Source organism: Mauremys mutica, chromosome 9, assembly GCF_020497125.1.
Source record: "Mauremys mutica isolate MM-2020 ecotype Southern chromosome 9, ASM2049712v1, whole genome shotgun sequence".
Taxonomy (NCBI): Eukaryota; Metazoa; Chordata; order Testudines; family Geoemydidae; genus Mauremys; species Mauremys mutica.
The window spans coordinates 76,984,383-76,997,206 of record NC_059080.1 but is presented as its reverse complement, the minus strand read 5'-3'; the positions used below and the strand labels follow the sequence as shown (position 1 = coordinate 76,997,206).

At 41.5% G+C, this 12,824-nt stretch overlaps 1 long non-coding RNA gene across 6 annotated transcripts in view; it reads left to right on the top strand.

The window, feature by feature from the left end:
- Positions 1-12,824, top strand: part of LOC123377198 — an 89,566-nt gene that overhangs the window by 56,414 nt on the left and 20,328 nt on the right. For all 6 annotated transcript variants that reach the window (XR_006582125.1, XR_006582128.1, XR_006582127.1 and 3 more), the window contains 2 exons: positions 4,678-4,823; positions 5,700-5,888. This is a non-coding gene — a long non-coding RNA (uncharacterized LOC123377198). The remainder of the gene's footprint in view (positions 1-4,677; positions 4,824-5,699; positions 5,889-12,824) is intronic.

Below are 12,824 nucleotides of genomic sequence, written 5' to 3'. Positions count from 1 at the left end.
AAAGGATTTTGCTACATTCAGACTCTGTGCTTGCGAGAGGGAGAGTATTGCCTCTTAGAGGTGTCTGGGGAGTGGTATGTAATTGTCCCAGGTCACTGGGTGGGGGCTCGAGCTGGTTTTGCATTGCGTTATGGAAACAGAATCCCTAGATACTGAACCCGGCCCTTGTTGCTGCCAACTCAGATGGGCAGAAGGGTTGCTGCCAGCTCAGATGGGCAGATGGGCCTTGCTCCTTTGGGTCCTTCATTATTTCCATCTCTGTATTTCGCAATATACTAGATACTGTAATGCACAAAATGTGGTTTCAGAATAAAGAAAAATTAATGCTGAGGTATTGACTTTACAGATATGGGCCCTATGTTTCCCTCCCTGGGGTAAAGGCAAAAGAGGACCATTTACTTCAAAACCTCTGCAAGGTTTAGAGAGTGAGATCTCCCCTGAATGCTGCTGCCAGAAATGTGATGCAGGAAGGGATCATGGCCTATCTTTATTGCATTGGCTGGTGATCCATGGTAGACACCCCTTGTAACATGGATTGTCAGGTCATTGGGTGCAGGAAGTCTCACTTGAGCACCCCCAGTAATTGCAGGCTAGCCAGCCCGGTCTCTGTATTGCCTTTAGGCTCCCCTCCATTCCTCACAGTGCCACTTTGGTTTGATCTGGCTAGCCCCTGATTGGGAGAGCTGACCGAGTCATATTTGTGTGAGTGGCATTGTGACATGGCACATGTAAGGCTAAGATTTTGTCATGGTTATTTTTAGTAAACGTCATGGACAGGTCACGGGCAATAAACAAAAATTCATGGAAGCCGTGACCTGTCAGTGACTTTTGCTGCTGCAGCTCCATGGTTTCCCCCACCACTGTAGTGGTTGGGAGCTGTTGGGTTCCCGCCTGCAGTAGCTGAAAGCTGCAGGTCCCCCCCCGCCCACAGTGGCTGCGAGCTGCAGGGTGACCATATTTCCCAAAGAGAAAACGGGACACCCCCAGCTGCTTGCCCAAGGCATCTGCTCCTCCCACCCCTCCCGCGAGGCTGTCGCTCATCGCTGGAACTCTGAGGAGGGCCCCCTTGGAAATCTGTCATCTGTCACTGGAACCTTGCAGGGGACCACCTGTTGCTGCTGTCACCTGTCGCTGGAACCCTGCTGGCTGCCAGCTCCAGAGTCCAGCAGCCCCTGGGGCTGAAGCAGAGAATGTTGGGGAGGTCTCTGGAAGCCAGGGATTCCATGACATCAGCGTAGCCTTACTCATGGGTCTTAGTGCCACTCTCTCAAATTTGGCCTGGTTGGCCCTCCCTAAGGTCACAACACCTCACATGGGTAATTGAGCCCAGCCAGTCCCATGGGACAGGAGCCAGGAGGTAATGGTTGGTGTCATGTTCTCGGGTAAATACCAACTGGCAGCCCAATATACCTTCCATTCCACAGCTGGGCGACATCCTAGTATCCATATCCTCTCATACCCGCCACCCTGGCCTTCTGCCCCTGAACTCCATCTCCACCACCACTTTATCCTCTGCCCCCCATGGGCCTGTGTGGGGGCTATGTGTTTTCTGGGTTGTGTCTCAGCTCACTGCCCCTCTCCCCCAGTTGCCAGGTGTGTGTGTGTGTGTGGAGTGGGGGGGGGGTTCCTCCAGTTCACATCTGACCAGAGAGTCTGGACTTTTAGCTCCAAGCCCTCCCTGCATGGTGTGTTTGATGTGTGTAAGTAAATGTTACACTCCTTAAAATTTGAGAGAGGGGCCCACAATAAAAATCTGTACTGTGGCACATCTTCCTGTTCCCCTGCCACTGGCCCTGCCAACACACAATACTCTTTATGAGCAGTAAAGTAATTCCATACACTCTATGCTCTTTTATATTTACAGACCGTACAAAAACACTCCAATTAATTCATTTGAAATGTTAATTTTTGTAAGAAGCCTCCCATAGATAGTAATGTTCGAACCAATAGTAAAGTATTCAGCTTCATTGAAAGGCTATGACCACGCAATTCTAGGTATAGCTGTAAAATACTTTAAAGGAGGTTTTGGGTTCCAGGACATGGTCAGATTTGTCCATTAACTTTGAAAGGGGGAAAGAGGGAAATGCTTCATGTTGCTGTCCCCACCATTTTCTCTGAATTTTCACTTTCTGCCTTCACTGTCATATGCCCAAGCTATCATTCCTCCTGCTCAGAAATACTTTGGAGTAGCATGGCATCATTTGATGGTTGGTTGGATGAAAACAATTGGCTTTTATTTACCTTTTCATTCAGTCAGTGACCTGTGGCTCAATACAAAAGCTATTATAAAAGATTTTAAATCAGACAAAGCCTCCATACCCTGATAAGGTGCATAAGGCCTGGTTCAAAAGCTGTCCCAACATGGATGCGAGAGACCAGTTTGGGATGATGCTTAGCCATATTAGCGATCTGTGCAGCAATCTTAAATGAGAGAACAATTATCAGACCCTGAAATGTATTTAAATAAGGGTAAAGAGCAGAGATGAGTTTGAATATTACCCCTGCACAGTGGGGCAAATCCCCACCCCAGTCAAGGTGTTGCAGTGCTTCTCTGGCATAATCAGTCCCAGCCCAATGCACCCGTGACATCTGTCAAACCTGGAGATGGGTGGGTCCTTAAAAGGGAGGATCCCTGCTCAGTCCAGGATAGCACTGTGAAGGAATAGCGCTCTTGGAGATTAGGGAACAAAATTCATTTTGACAGAAAAAAATATATTTGTTTTGGTTAAAGGAAATTGTCATATCTACTACTTGTTTACAGAAACATAGCAACAGAGGGCTATTGTGTCAAAGAAGAAAGTCAGAGAGCACATGCATGTCTCCATTCATCCTCCAAGTAGACGAGTGGCTGTATAGGCATTATGTACATTCTGGCACTCAGTTTTATTAATTTTGTATAACTAAGGCATGATGAATACTAAAACTGTTCTGTAGAACACTACTAGCATGACCAGGATACATGCTACAGGAATTCATGTAAGGCTGGAGAAGATGGAGAAATTTGTGTTTCTGTGATACACTGCCCAGATGAAATTTTACCTAATTGTCCCCTATAGCAAACGACTTGTCTGTTTGCAGGATCCCCATTGATATCAATAGAGGCACTTTGGATAGACTAACCTAATATATAGCCCTTAGTGAGCAGAATTCAGCTAAGCAGCGAGGCACTACACATTATCAGTCACAGAGGTCTGATTTTTCAAGAATGCATTCAAAGAGAACCATAATGGCATGTGCACGGATCAGAGGAGCAACTTAAGCATCTGATGTAATTGGGAACAGGAATGTTTATACATTTGGTTAGATGATGGGGGCCTTAAACCCAAGTCAATTGCAGGTGCATGTCAAATTTTCATAAAGATCATGAAGCAGTTTTAATAAGAGGTAGAGCTGCTCAAAGAATTTCCACTGAAATTGTTTTTAAATGGAAAATTTGGTTTTCAACTATATAGTTTTTCACAAAAAGCATCTGCTTTCCATGGAAAAATTTGACTTTTTGTCAAACAATTTGTTTTAACAAAATTGAAATTGTTCATGGAAGACCCCCATCATTTTTTGACACGCTCTAGTAAGAGAGAGAGAGAATGAGTGGGGAGTAAGGGAAGACTAAGAGAAAAGAGTGACGTGCATGTTCCTCTAAAAATCCTATGTCTTTCTGTCCTTTGGCACGTCAGAAACACCTTATATATTTCCTTAGACTGTGAGAGCATTTTTAATTTGAAATCTCTATGCTGGAATCATTTATTATGTGAGGAATATGGGCAGTGTATATTGTTGGGAGAGCAGATATCAAAAGGATAAAGGGAAAGAAGAAGGGGTGGGAAGTGAAAAATAAGGATGGAAGAGAGACAAGGGGGGAACAGAATAAAGGAAAGAAAATTGGGAAGTTGGGGATTTTGAGAAGAGAGAGATGTGAAAGGAGAATTAAGGGAACCAGGGGGAAGAGTGAAGGAGATAGAGATATTTAGAGGAAGAAGAGGGAAAGAGGTAGGGGGATGAGAGAAGCTGAGATACTAAAAGGAGAGAATGAGACATTTAAAAGGCCAAAGGAAATGATTTGAAGCTTCAAATAAGAGGAAGCAGAGAACAGGAGATGGGCAGGGAGGAAGAAGAGGTGGCCAATTTGAAGTTTAGATATTTTTATGCATCCCTGCCTCCCCTCCTCCCAATCCTTCTGCAGGTCTCTATCATCCCTCTTCATTCACCTACTGGAACACTTTGATTAATGTCATCCTAGTTTCAACACAAAACTAGGTGAAATTTGGTGGTTTCTACTAAGTTTTGTTTGAAGATTTGGGTTTTGTTCCAGCCTGGAACTCAGTGATCACTTGGAGCAAAACCTAAGCAAATATTCACACAGACCCTTGCAAATGAAGCTCTGTTTTCCTCAGAGCTTTGTTATTTACTCCTTCTAGTGACGGAGCCACACCTGACCACCTACATCGTGCAAGCACCACAGGGTGCCTCCTAATAATATTGTAATATCTCATCCATGTGATCCATCATCCTACTGTCATATGTCATTTTCTGGTGCCAGTATTAGAAACTGCTCAACTAAACGTGTAGACAGTTACCAACACACTAATCTAATTGATTACTAGCTAAGAGACCGCAAAGCACATGGTCGCCCATTACTCTTCAATACACATGAACTACTGGTATTTCATTCTACTTCAGGAGAGTCTGGACATATCTGGATTGACCCGGAAATCCACTTCCACGTTAGCAACTTCATCATGAGCTGAATCCAGATGACAGAAATTGAGCTGCACAGAGAAATGAGGAGTGTCTCGTTTTAGTGCTTACATAGTGCAATTGGCCTGGTGAGTATGTTCAGTTGTAATGAAAAACTGTTGAGACAGTGTTGCCACAACTCTAGATATTGACTGATTTTATTTTTTAAATTGTGAACACACATTTATAAAGATATTTACAATCCTACTTTCAGAAAACCTCATCTATTTTCTCACTCTTCAAAATCCTTAGGAAAGCATTTATTTAAATAAAATATTGTTAGTACACTCAGATCTGCAAATACTATGTATCCTTTACAGTCTCTAGTTGGTCCTTGGGGACAAATTCATCTCTAATGTGAGTGGATGCAATCCTCTTGATGTTAATGGAGTTCTGCCACTTTGGGTGAATTTGGCTCATAGAGTCTTTCACATGTAGATTGAGGGTCAATTTGGCATATCTGGTCTTTCAAGTTAAGTCCATGTGAGTAGTGACCAAAATTGTTATATCTGGTTGTTTTTCTGCTTGCTTGTGGGAAATAAATTTAATCATGTCAATTCAATTTCTGGTGGACAAGTGCCCACATTGCAGAAACCAGGCATTAATTGGCCACCTTGTTGGCAGCCTAAGAAGAGAAAATGAGGATTGAAAATACCTTCTCACCTTTTGAGGAGACTTTTCCAGAGCAGGACCGAGGCACGTTGGCAAGGCATTGTCACTGCTATACCTGTTGTAGGGATAAATGCAGGACTCTTGTCTCTAGGGCTGTTGATCTGGCCACTTTCACAAACACTAAATGTGCTCACAAATAATTTTTTAGTTTTAAAAGAGTGACATCATTTGTTTAGAAGTCTTGGACTTTCCTTGATTTGTACTGTGGTACTTTTCACATTACCCTAGGCTGACAATCTTTATCAGCTTCTCTGATAATTCAACAAAACTGTCTTGTTTTTCTTTTTTTGCAGTGAGAAACATCCTTTTTTCTGTCTCTAAATGGAGGTTACATATCTATCAAAGATACCTATATCACCCCAGTTCCTGGCACATCTGAAAATCTTTAATGTATTTATCCTCAGAACACCCCTGTGGGGTATGGAGTAGCTATTATCTCAATTTTACCGATGGAAGCTAAGATCCTAGATGACTTTCCAAAGGTAACACAGAAAAGTAGAGCACAGAATTGAACTTGGGTTTCCCAAGTTTCTGGCTAATGCCCTAAGCACTGAACTGTCCTTCCTCTCTTAGTTTCTCTCACCACAAAACTATCATAAATTGTATTTATAGCTATATAGAATTCAATTCCTTTATTAATAAATTGTTTGGAATGCTTCTCTTGAGTTAAAGATGTGTTGAATATTTCACAGGAAGATGGTTTGTGGCTTTCATTCCATTCAATATCTAGATGGATCGGAACATGAACCAAGGATTATTACATTTTGGGGAAGTCATGAAATAATCTATTCTGGAGAATGTCCAATGTACTGCTGAGAAGCCTCTCTCACTATAGTGCAGTATTATGGTAATTAGTACAAATTATTTATGAGATGTTGAATATAGATTTTACAGTGCTAGGACTTATGCCTTTTTCAGGCTTTTCTGCATAGATTGCTGATCTGAAGAATGAACAGGAATATGTTTTGTGTTCATCTTAAAACACCATTAAGATGTCAAATATGACAATGGCTCAAAATAATATTGACACCACCAAATAGGAATAAAAACTAAACATTTATGATACATACTCAATGTAGCTTGTCAGCTCAGGAAACCAGAAAAAATAGAGCACATATTCAACCATACTGCTTAAAATTACAGAAGATCAATCCCTTCCTTCCCAGTGTAGCCTATACTTGCTCTGCCAGTGATATCCTTTATTGTTAGGAGTTGTTATAAACCCTTTGTTATACAGAGACTGCACCACGCTACACAAGGCTCAATTGTAATCCCAAGATAACAGGTGTGTGTAACACTATATCTTATAAAAAGAATCAGCTACTTGGTGTATACATGAGAATTAGCAGATTTTGTGGGCAAAACTGTTAGATGATGTCTAAGATAGTGTAACCCATAGATTCCCTTAGACCTACTTACACCTGCTCTACCAATGCATAAAGGAGTCTAAATTAACATAACTTAAATGCCCCGGAGCTGGGAGAAGGTGTATATTAAGTTCTGGATGAGGATTCTTTAACACACACTTTCTTATGCCTTCTTCTACCTGCTGCTTATACTCCCTTGTACATCAGTGTAGGTGTAAGAGAGAATCCAGCAATGCCACTTGAGGTACCACTTCTGAATTTGGCCCCATATTATAATGATGTATGTACAGTATATGGTGAATTACACCTGCATATCTGAGATTTGAGACCATTACAAGAAGCTGAAAAAAATTAAAGTGAAGAGTTAAATATATGGCAAGCTGTATTAAAATGTCTCAGCTGTATGATGCTGGCCAAGTCCTTCATGAAGTTCACTTGTTTGTCATTCTGAGGATTGAATGAAACATGAAACATTTTCTTACTTCAAAAGAGATCAGTAACCAGTCACAGCCATAACTTTACATTGTACAGTCCTGTTTGGTTCCAGCCCCTTTCTTTGCCTATTAGTCCATTTGAATGTCCTCTGGTACATTTGTCTGGTACAGCTCTTCTGTGCTACAATGTGTACATAATATTGAACTAATGTGATCATTGATACAATTTCTGCAAATGATCCTCAGAGAGCTTTCTAACTGTCAAAGCGACGAATGTGAGGAACAACATGAGTTCCTGCAATCAAGCCCTAAAAGCAACATAAACTTCATGTTTCTGCTTTTTCTCTGTATAGCAAATACTGTCTGTCACGTTTTATATTTCCCCTTCTTATTGCTCAGCAAGCAACTGACTTTCTCTTAGAGCTTCACTGGAGATTGTTTTATTATTATCTGAACCTTCCTACTCTTCAAATGACTGAGATGCTAATAGCACTAATGACGCTAGCCTATACTAGTTGGGAAAAGAGCACATCTAGTCAGATGGACCGCTTCTGGGACTTAAAGGTCATGGCTCAGAAAGAGGGTTTAATTGCCTTTCACGGTATACCAATCCATCCACATTTTAAGTAGTTCCTCAATGTTATATCCTTGGGGGCAGCCGGTTTAGGAAGAAATCACTTGAGGCCAGAGAGCTGACAGCTAACAAAACCACCATTTTATTTACAGACACAAAGAGCTCACTCAGACGGCTGAAGCTGGCTGAGCTAACCCATAATAATCTAACTCAGTTGCCATAGCAACAAAAACCATGACAACCAAATACACAACACTCAAGTTCCACCAGACAGCTGTCTTGCATGCAGAGAGAATCCATACAGAATTTGCTCCACTGGCATTTTGTTTGGTTTTGTTCATTTCAGTTGTTTAGCTATTGAAGTTTTGCTGGGAGTGCAGGTGTTCCTGTGTGTCTGTGCATTTGGTTCTCAGTCACAAAATGAAGCTAGCAGCTCAGGATTTATGTTCGTGGTTTTGATTATTTGATTCAAGGATTACATTCTACACAGGCAGAAATATAAAGACATGAGCATACCTACCTGATGGATGATGTACAACATATGAAAGGAGTTACTTATCTGACTGACTTCTTAATTACTGTCCATATTGCTTTAAGAAGCAAAGAATCCTGTGGCACCTTATAGACTAACAGACGTTTTGCAGCATGAGCTTTCGTGGGTGAATACCCACTTCTTCTTCTTGCATCCGAAGAAGTGAGTATTCACCCACGAAAGCTCATGCTGCAAAACGTCTGTTAGTCTATAAGGTGCCACAGGATTCTTTGCTGCTTCTACAGAACCAGACTAACACGGCTACCCCTCTGATACTTGATATATTGCTTTAACTAATTTAAACCTGTTGGAACAAAGCCTGAGTAATCAATGTAACCATTTTCTACATAAGTATGTGTAGAATTTGTAATGACTGATGAAGTCTATCAGTTCATTCCTATGCTATTATTTTTCATATTTTCTTTATTATATTTAATTTTCAGTTCAAATGCTAACCTGTTACATTTAGTTTTCAGGACAGGACCCCTACCTCCATTCTCATTATCTGATTTTTGATCTCAGTCTGCTTCTGATATAGGGATGGGTTAGATATAGTCCATTATTAGGTTTTCTCCCAACTACATAAGAACATAAGAACATAAGAATGGCCGTACCGGGTCAGACCAAAGGTCCATCTAGCCCAGTATCTGTCTACCGACAGTGGCCAATGCCAGGTGCCCCAGAGGGAGTGAACCTAACAGGCAATGATCAAGTGATCTCTCTCCTGCCATCCATCTCCATCCTCTGACAAACAGGCTAGGGACGCCATTCTTACCCATCCTAGCTAATAGCCATTTATGACTTAGCCACCATGAATTTATCCAGTCCCCTTTTAAACATTGTTATAGTCCTAGCCTTCACAACCTCCTCAGGTAAGGAGTTCCACAAGTTGACTGTGCGCTGCGTGAAGAAGAACTTCCTTTTATTTGTTTTAAACCCGCTGCCTATTAATTTCATTTGGTGATCCCTAGTTCTTGTATTATGGGAAGAAGTAAATAACTTTTCCTTATCCACTCATGATTTTATATACCTCTATCATATCCCCCCTTAGTCTTCTCTTTTCCAAGCTGAAGAGTCCTAGCCTCTTTAATCTTTCCTCGTATGGGACCCTCTCCAAACCCCTAATCATTTTAGTTGCCCTTTTCTGAACCTTTTCTAGTGCTAGAATATCTTTTTTGAGGTGAGGAGACCACATCTGTATACAGTATTTGAGATGTGGGCGTACCATGGATTTATATAAGGGCAATAATATATTCTCAGTCTTATTTTCTATCCCCTTTTTAATTATTCCTAACATCCTGTTCGCTTTTTTGACCGCCTCTGCACACTGCGTGGACCTCTTCAGAGAACTATCCACGATGACTCCAAGATCTTTTTCCTGACTCGTTGTAGCTAAATTAGCCCCCATCATGTTGTATGTATAGTTGGGGTTATTTTTTCCAATGTGCATTACTTTACATTTATCCACATTAAATTTCATTTGCCATTTTGTTGCCCAATCACTTAGTTTTGTGAGATCTTTTTGAAGTTCTTCACAATCTGCTTTGGTCTTAACTATCTTGAGTAGTTTAGTATCATCTGCAAACTTTGCCACCTCACTGTTTACCCCTTTCTCCAGATCATTTATGAATAAATTGAATAGGATTGGTCCTAGGACTGACCCCTGGGGAACACCACTAGTTACCCCTCTCCATTCTGAGAATTTACCATTAATTCCTACCCTTTGTTCCCTGTCCTTTAACCAGTTCTCAATCCATGAAAGGACCTTCCCTTTTATCCCATGACAGCTTAATTTACGTAAGAGCCTTTGGTGAGGGACCTTGTCAAAGGCTTTCTGGAAATCTAAGTACACTATGTCCACCGGATCCCCCTTGTCCACATGTTTGTTGACCCCTTCAAAGAACTCTAATAGATTAGTAAGACACGATTTCCCTTTACAGAAACCATGTTGACTATTGCTCAAGAGTTTATGTTTTTCTATGTGTCTGACAATTTTATTCTTAACTATTGTTTCAACTAATTTGCCCGGTACCGACGTTAGACTTACCGGTCTGTAATTGCCGGGATCACCCCTAGAGCCCTTTTTAAATATTGGCGTTACATTAGCTAACTTCCAGTCATTGGGTACCGAAGCCGATTTAAAGGACAGGTTACAAACCTTAGTTAATAGTTCCGCAACTTCACATTTGAGTTCTTTCAGAACTCTTGGGTGAATGCCATCTGGTCCCGGTGACTTGTTAATGTTGAGTTTATCAATTAATTCCAAAACCTCCTCTAGTGACACTTCAATCTGTGACAGTTCCTCAGATTTGTCACCTACAAAAGCCAGCTCAGGTTTGGGAATCTCCCTAACATCCTCAGCCGTGAAGACTGAAGCAAAGAATCCATTTAGTTTCTCTGCAATGACTTTATCGTCTTTAAGCGCTCCTTTTGTATTTTGATTGTCAAGGGGCCCCACTGGTTGTTTAGCAGGCTTCCTGCTTCTGATGTACTTAAAAAACAATTTGTTATTGCCTTTAGAGTTTTTGGCTAGTTGTTCTTCAAACTCCTCTTTGGCTTTTCTTATTACACTCTTGCACTTAAGTTGGCAGTGTTTGTGTTCCATTCTATTTGCCTCACTAGGATTTGACTTCCACCTTTTAAAGGAAGTCTTTTTATCTCTCACTGCTTCTTTTACATGGTTGTTAAGCCACAGTGGCTCTTTTTTAGTTCTTTTACTGTTTTTCTTAATTTGGGGTATACATTGAAGTTGGGCCTCTATTATGGTGTCTTTAAAAAGGGCCCATGCAACTTGCAGGGATTTCACTTTAGTCACTGTACCTTTTAACTTTTGCCTAACTAACCCCCTCATTTTTGTATAGTTCCCCCTTTTGAAATTAAATGCCACAGTGTTGGGCAGTTGAGGTGTTCTTCCCACCACAGGGATGTTGAATGTTATTGTATTATGGTCACTATTTCCAAGCGGTCCTACTATAGTTACCTCTTGGACCAGCTCCTGCGCTCCACTCAGGATTAAATCCAGAGTTTCCTCTCCCCTTGTGGGTTCCTGTACCAGCTGCTCCATGAAGCAGTCATTTAAAGTATCGAGAAATTTTATCTCTGCATTTCGTCCTGAAGTGAAATGTTCCCAGTCAATATGGGGATAATTGAAATCCCCCACTATTATTGGGTTCTTATTTTTGATAGCCTCTCTAATTTCCCTTAGCATTTCATCATCACTATTACTGTCCTGGTCAGGTGGTCGATAATAGATCCCTAATGTTATATTTTTACTAGAGCATGAAATTTCTATCCATAGAGATTCAATGGAACATGTGGATTCTCTCAAGATTTTTACTTCATTTGAATCTACACTTTCTTTCACATATAGTGCCACTCCTCCCCCTGCACGACCTGTTCTGTCCTTCCGATATATTTTGTACCCCGGAATGATTGTGTCCCATTGATTGCTCTCAGTTCACCAAGTTTCTGTGATGCCTATTATATCAATATCCTCCTTTATCACAAGGCACTCTAGTTCACCCATCTTATTATTTAGACTTCTGGCATTTGTGTACAAGCACTTTAAAAACTTGTCCCTGTTTATTAGCCTGCCTTTTTCTGATGTGCCAGATTCTTTTTTATGTGACTGTTTATCATCTGATCCGGCCCTTACATTATACTCTTCAGTCCTCTGCTCCTGACTATAACCTGGAGATTCTCTATCATCAGACTCTCCCCTAAGAAAAGTCTGTGTCCGATCCACACGCTCCTCTGCAGCAGTCGGCTTTCCCCCATCTCCTAGTTTAAAAACTGCTCTACAACCTTTTTAATGTTTAGTGCCAGCAGTCTGGTTCCACTTTGGTTTAGGTGGAGCCCATCTCTCCTGTATAGGCTCCTCCCATCCCAGAAGTTTCCCCAGTTCCTAATGAACGTGAACCCCTCCTCTCTACACCATCGTCTCATCCACGCATTGAGACTCTGAAGCTCCGCCTGCCTACCTGGCCCTGCGCGTGGAACTGGGAGCATTTCTGAGAATGCCACCATAGAGGTCCTGGATTTCAGTCTCTTCCCTAGCAGCCTAAATTTGGCTTCCAGGACATCTCTCCTACCCTTCCCTATGTCATTGGTACCTACATGTACCACGACCATCGGCTCCTCCCCAGCACTACACATAAGTCTGTCTAGATGCCTCGAGAGATCCGCAACCTTCGCACCAGGCAGGCAAGTCACCATACGGTTCTCCCGGTCATCACAAACCCAGCTATCTATGTTTCTAATAATCGAATCTCCCATTACTAAGTACATTACTACATTATTGTGGGGCTCTCATTTGCCCTCACTCTTGTTTTGCCTAGGAACTAGCTGCTATTAAAGCTTCTGATTAATATTAGCCTAGTAAGAGAGGTCCAGGTTCTGCTCCTAGATCTGTCATGCAGCTCTATTGCAGTTAATGCCCCATGATTGAATTTGGTTTCATTAAAGGGCTTTTAAAAAACATGTTAACTAGCCAAACAGTCAGAATAGACACT